The sequence below is a fragment of the Cupressus sempervirens genome, chromosome 8 (assembly GCF_028749045.1).
Source record: "Cupressus sempervirens isolate cs-2001-9-10 chromosome 8, ASM2874904v1, whole genome shotgun sequence".
NCBI classification, from domain to species: Eukaryota; Viridiplantae; Streptophyta; class Pinopsida; order Cupressales; family Cupressaceae; genus Cupressus; species Cupressus sempervirens.
In genome coordinates, this window is record NC_143125.1 from 132,953,995 (window position 1) to 132,961,213 (window position 7,219).

Consider the following 7,219-nt stretch of genomic DNA (forward strand, 5'->3'; position numbering starts at 1 on the left):
TTTTTTTTTTATGAATAGTTTATAGTTTCTGGCTGAGGCCATGTTATTTATTCTGGCTTTGGCCGTTTGAACTCATTCGTGGGGTGATCCTGTATCCCCCAACCCCTTTTTTGTGAATTGTAATCTTAGTAAATTTTATTAATTGAAAAGGACTATTCATCAAAAAAAAAAATTAAATAAACACCCATCATTTCTTAACTACCCCTAGACTCCTACTCCCATCTTTCCCTTAGCAACTAGCAACCTGCACAACCCTTGACATGACTTCATTTTTAAAACAACCAAAAAAAAATAACACTTTTCTCACCTTAAATATGTGCCCAAGATACGTACTTCCCTCCAGGTGACCAAGATTTTCTCCTAGGGTGGGCAGCTTTTTTAAAAAAATTAAGCGCTTATGATCTTTGGAGCCGTGAATGGGGGAGATGGGAAGGTGGGGCACTTCCCCTCTCTCTTCCCCATGTAAATTTTTTTGTTCTCCAACAAGTATAGGTGCCTAGCTTCAAAAAGTGCAGCAACATGATGGTTTTATTGTTTTTTTTGGTTTATTATTTTATTGTTATGTGTCTCATCCAACTTATTTGTAGACCCTTATTTGGGTATTGCCTCTTAATTACTTTCTGACTACTAATTTGATATGATGGTGATTTGTACTGAGGGAGATTTTCTTTGGCTATTCAATTATGTTATGACATCCTTGTTAGCTGGATATACAAATAATTATAGATTTTTATTTCTATTTTTATTTTTATTTTATCTTTTGAAGCTATCTTAGTATATTCTCTTATTATTATATTGGTATGTAATATGAAGAGTTCTAAATTTTTGTTCTCATACAAATTCCAGAGAATAAAATGTGCACCTACATTCAGTTATATTTTACATCTTATACATCCAATACCATCTTTTTCTTTTTCTTTTTCTATAGTCTAGGGTACTCATAATAAGTTATTACAATGATAGAATAGGGGTTACTAGATATGTTATGATAATCTATATTAATGAACTTATTGATTCATTTGGATAATACCTCCATACAAAAGCACATATAGAAAACATAACAGAAGTCTTATATGAACAAAATGATTATTCTTATCTTGTGAATAATGAAATTTGGTAAACCATTTGCTTAAGATGTAACATTGTATTCGCATGCAAGGATCCATTCAATGATGCATATACACATATTATTCAAGAGAGTTAAAATTTTGGTATCATTCCATGAAACTAATTCTCCTAATATGGCTATTCTTCCATGATAATTAAGTTCAATCTTGCAAACCACATAGAAGCATAGGAGCTCAATAACTTCAAGAACCAAGATAACTTATCTACCTACACACAATACATTCTTCTTCCAATAATTCTTATAATACACAAAAGGTGGTGAAATATTGATAGTATGACAACAAAATGAAAATAATATTCACTAAACATAGATGTTCCACCAATTCTCCTTTTCAATGAGAAGCAATAACACTACTATTGCAATACATTTAAATGCCCACAACAAAATGGAGTTTGTTGACAACCTTAGCTCAAATACAACAAAGTATGTCTTCATCTCCTATGCACATGGGAAGACAAAAGAGCTCCAAGTTTTCAAAATCATTCAATTAGGACCTACAAATGAGAACTAAAAGTGATGAACCATGGAGGCTCACCTCCCAACCTAGGCCTCAAAGAGGCCACCCCTGCGCTAGGGGAAACAAGGCTCAACTGGGATACATTCAAACAACATCACAATAACAAGAACCAACATGAATACCACTATTTAACAATAAATTTACAATCCCCCAACCAAAGCTTGCACAATGATTCACAAATGGAATCGTAAACATTGGGTGAAGGTGGGCTCTTCAAGGAGGAGAATGTCATATCCTTGTGAATCAACAAATCTTGCAATTGCAATATTTCAAGGGCTTCCAAGAAGCCTACCACCACAAGGATATCAAGAACACATGCTTCAAAAAGGCTATCAACACTTACTCCTCTTCACATATCCTCACTTATACCTCCCATAGAACAATAGAAATGTGTATGGCTTCAATGGAGCCCATACTCCATGAAAACTATCCCCTCTCCAAGAGAAGGATTTCTCAACTTCAATGTTGAGCCCAACTAACCCCTTTACCCTAAGGCTTCTCTTCCCTCCCAAGGGTGAGTGAAGCCTCCATACCCAACACAACATTCAATCCACAACCACAATCCAAGAAAACAAAGTCAAATGCAAATAGATTCAACATGCTCACTCACGTACACAAACATTTACAACATGCACCATATGCAAACACATAGATCCTACAAGAGACACTCTTACAACTTCCATCTTCAACTTTCATGAAAAGAAAGAGACATGGCATGAAGCACTAACCTCCTTTCAAGCTATGGTTATGAAATGGTGATGAAGATCTTTCCTTCCTTGGCTTCCAAGCTTTTCCTTCAAAAACCCTATCTGTCTCTACAATTAGAGAGTGGGTGAACAACCCCTAAGTTTGGCATAAGCTCACTAAAGAGACCTCCACTTCCATCCCCACCTACCCCTCTTACACCCTTGTACCTTTCTACCAATAGGAACTTAACCAAGTGGTGGAATGAGGAAAGAAGTCATGTGACACTCTAATTTTCGAATTGGTTTGAAAATGACTAGTTTTGAGGGTCTCCTAGGTCCTCTAGACCAACTTATGATTATATTTAGACCCCCAACCCATACTATTACCATGTGGGTGACTTATTTTGACACAACTAACCCTTGGGAATCAATTTTAGGCTCTCTAAAGTTCCTATCAACTTATAATTTGAATTCCATCATGAAGGTGACTCATCCTAACACTCTCCCAAGTGGGTTAACTTAATCTCATAATGGGGATTAGATTTAGGTTAAGTGACTTCATGTCCAAAATCCTACATGACATTTCATTTTCATAGAAACAACACAAGTGTAAAATGACACACACACATTAAATACTTACACATCACGATGACATGTTGCTAATTAACCATGGTCTTTAAACTTATAACACCCATGCACAATCACATTATGAAATAAACACATTACAATGAGGCTTTGAATCTTCCAAAGATTCACCTTGGCTTTTACCGTGTTCACATAGGTTTGAACCTTGTTTCCCCAAATAATTTCCATGGTTCAATTTTTCCTGCACACTCAACTTAAACATCAATAGCCCAATGAAATAATATAAAAATGCATACATATAAGTGCAAAATAATCCAATATCACATAATTCACATAACATATACAATTAACTTTCATCTAATCATTCTCATAAAATATTCAAAACATTGAAATATCAAATATGTGTATCAACAGTTATCTTTCTTGACATAACTCATCATCATTTTGAATATTATCACAACTCTTTCTAAAATAACAATGAAACTCTACAGTCCTCTTCGGTAAATTATGTAAACATATAAAATGGATCTTACATATATATCGTAAGTGAAAATCACTAATGTACAGACTAGTTAACTAGTACCTTTCAATCAAGTTAAACATAGCAACATTCCTAGTAGTATCCCTTTATCACATTACGAGGGGTTTGTGTGTGAGTTTCTAGGGTTAATTCCTTAGACTATTAGAATGTTCCCAAAATTATGTCATAATAATTTAAAACTAGTTTTTGAATGTAATTGTATGTCTTGTTGTACTACATTCATTGTTGTTCTCACTAGAGTGAATGTTAATTTATCTTTCCTAATTGCCTCATAGATCTCACCTTGAATCTCATGACCAAGTTCTCAGCTTGAACATATAAAGTCTTTTTTTCATGAGGTCTTATCTTATCAACCTAATGTTGTTAGATATGGTATCAACCTTATAATAATCAAAATCTACATCAGTCTATAATAGGATCTCATAAATCATTGTTAATAATGAAAATGTTGGTCATATCCTAACTAACTCTTAATTATGTTTATTTCATCAAGATCTATAATAGTGTACTAGTGTGGGCCTTACATGAATGATGTCATGAAGGCTTCGTTGTGTAATCCTAATTTATGTGCCAACCATTTTTTAAAGAACTCAAGATGAAAATGAAAACTAAATGAATGCAACTAATTGTCACTTTGTAAAGAGATGCAAAATTAATTGTCATCATAGAGCATTTAATAAAAAGTGACTAAGTACAATCACCACTAGCTTAGCTATGATGATATGAATACTATGTCATGTTGAGGAGTACTAGCAAACATGAACAATGTACATGAAAAATATGACAATTATTAGAAAATAAAGTTATATCCACAAAAGAATAAAAATAGGCACACAAATAGTCACATTTCAAATGAAAAGCCAATAAAATATAATGACTTCATCCCAACACCTCTAGTAAAGCACATCATCAAGGCACTAGAAGTATATAATAGTGAAAAAAAACCATTATTTGCAGACCAGGAGGGCTACCAGTTGTTTGTAATAGTGTCAAGTTTTTTTAGTTATGCTTGGGAGTAATTGTTGTACTAGTCGGATAAGAAAGCATGGGATGTGTCACTGGTAACTTAGTAGTAGATTCTATCTAGCGATGTGCATCAATGGGAATCAAGGTATCTAAGTGCTAGAGCCAAGGGTCAAGTGTAATGAGTACTAGTGTGGTAGGATGTAGAGAGAAGATATGTGGTAAGACTAATAAAGAACAAGTCTCAAGTGAGTAATGGCTATAAGTAAGCAAATATCATGGGAATGGAACAAGGCGAGTTGGAGAGTAGAACATTGTTAGTGGATATATTGAGAAATTGCAAGAAGCATTCAAGTGGATGTATGTTGGGCTGATCAAATCAGTCACATCAAGAGGGTAAAGCTAGACAGAGAATGTGGATGAGGCAAGGGTGAAGAGCAAAGTGTGTTTGGTGAACTTCTGAGGAACTGATGTATCAGTTAGAACTACAAGTGTTAATTCCAGAGCCAAGTGAAGCAAGTCATGCAAGAAAAGGGTTAGCACAACCTAAAAAGGTGGGGAGAAGGGTAGAAGAAATGCCCTTGTTGGCATTAATGATATTGTCAAGGACAAAAGTGCAATAGGCATTACAGGTGGTATTGGATGGTGACCCAATGATGCAGGTGGAAAATAGTTTGTTGGGGATGACAAAGAGTATGTCAAGGGCAGAGGAGGAGATGGGGGAGATTAAATCTCTTGAAAATTCCATGGGAGAAGCTCTAAAGGATGTAGGAGGCATTGATGGGGTTAGTAGTGGATTCCATTGGTTTCTTAGCCTCAGGATTCTGGGACAAGGGTCATGAAAGGGAAAGCGGGTAGTGTAAATGTGGAAGAGCCCTAGCTAGAAATGGGGGGTGGAGATCAAGCATCAAGTGATGTGGAAGAATTATGGAGAATGTTAGCCGTAGAAAGAGTTTGAGTAGAGAATGCAGAACAAGAAGTCATCTTTTTACTAGAATTGATGGAGAAGGCATGGGAAGATGGAGCAAAAATGGAGGCAAGATGACTACAGGTAGTGGTGGATGTAGAGAAGGCATAGGTGCAATCACTAGAAGTGGAACTACATTTGGAGCAGTTGCAAGTGGAGGGAAATGACATGGGAATGTGGGTAGAGTGATCACGAGCTTAGAGATTGTAGGAATCTCCAAAGATGGCACAAGTGGGTTTAGAAAGTGCTCAAAATGAGCTAGTGTTGTTGCAATCATAGTCTGTGTCATTTAGGGAGGTGATTGCAAAAGCAAACTCCCTATCATTGAAGTTGTAGGAGTGGTTAGCATTAAGTGAGGGAAAGGTTAGATAGTTGCAGTAGCATTTGGGTGAGGCAAAAGAAAATGTGCAGTGCTGGCAAATGGTGACTGATCAAATGCAGTAGGAGCGGGATGTGGCTCAACAAGTGATCACTGCACCAGGAGTAAACAAGCTGGTGGAGAATGTGTTCATGGAAATGCACTAGATAGGAAAGGTACACCAAGAAGTCACTTATTATATGGGACATTATCATTAGGTGTTCATAAATGAGGACCGATGAGAGATGTAGTTCATGGATAGGGAATTCACACATATGTAAAATGCACAATTACCTAGTGGGAGGTTTCCAACTGCCATGGATGTAGTGTGGGTATGTAGAGGAAGGAAAACCTTTACTTATATGCAGGGAATTGAATGTCCATGTGGGCTCGTAATGAAAGATAAGTACAAATTTGCATAACATTTGGAGAGTCCTAATATGTAAGGCATAATTCTACATATATTAATAGCCTTTACAGACAATTACAAGGCCAACATTGGGATGTTTTCCTAGGTGTGTGCTAAGACAAATACTCTCAAGGCTCATGAAAAGGCATTTGGGGGCCTAAAAAAGGTGCTTGATGGATGTGAAAAAGGCATTTGGGGGCCCAAAAAAGGCATTTGGGCCTGAAAAGGCACTTGAGGGGCATGAAAAAGTTGCTTGGGCCTAAAAAGGCTCTTGAGTGGGCTTGAAAAAGGTGCTTGGGCCTAAAAGACAACTTGAGGGGCCTAAAAAAGGCATATGGGCTTAAAAAGGCACTTGAGGGGGCTGAAAAAGGTGCTTGAGGGGACCTGAAAAAGGTGTAGAGGGGGGGGTTGGCAAGTTCACATGCTTACGCTTACTTATTATGTGCCCTCGGTTAGGTGAGGATGAAAGAGTCAAATGGATATCTAGACTTCCGAGATAGCATTGATATATTTGTTGAAGGGGGCAAGACCAATCGTGACCACTGCAACATAAATAAAACTAATGATCCATTGGGAATTGCTATTGTTGACAAGAGGAAGGAAAAGTGTACACCTCTTGCGCTATTCATGTTGTGTCATATTTTCCAAAGTCTAGCAAAATGTTTCAGGACATTACTACGCTTCTTCTTAATACCAGTGAGGCATTTTGTATTAAAATATTTTATGTCTTGTTGTATAGCCTATTTGAGCAAAAGTGAGCTATGTTTGATAGGAATTTTGAGGTGTTGTTTATTTTTTGAGCTTTCGTGACTATGTTTGGCAATTATTGACCCCTTTTAAATGTTTTCGGTAATTTTTGACAATTTTGGAAAAAAAAATGAGATTTTTTTATGATTTTTAAATTTTTAAAATTATTTTTAATGATTTTTGAATTTTTTTGATAATTTTTTATGATTTTTGAATTTTTTTGATAATTTTGGACAAGTTTTTTTTAAAATAATCGATGATTTTTTAATTATTTTGATAATTTTGGATTATTTTTCAATTTTTTTGATAATTTTTTA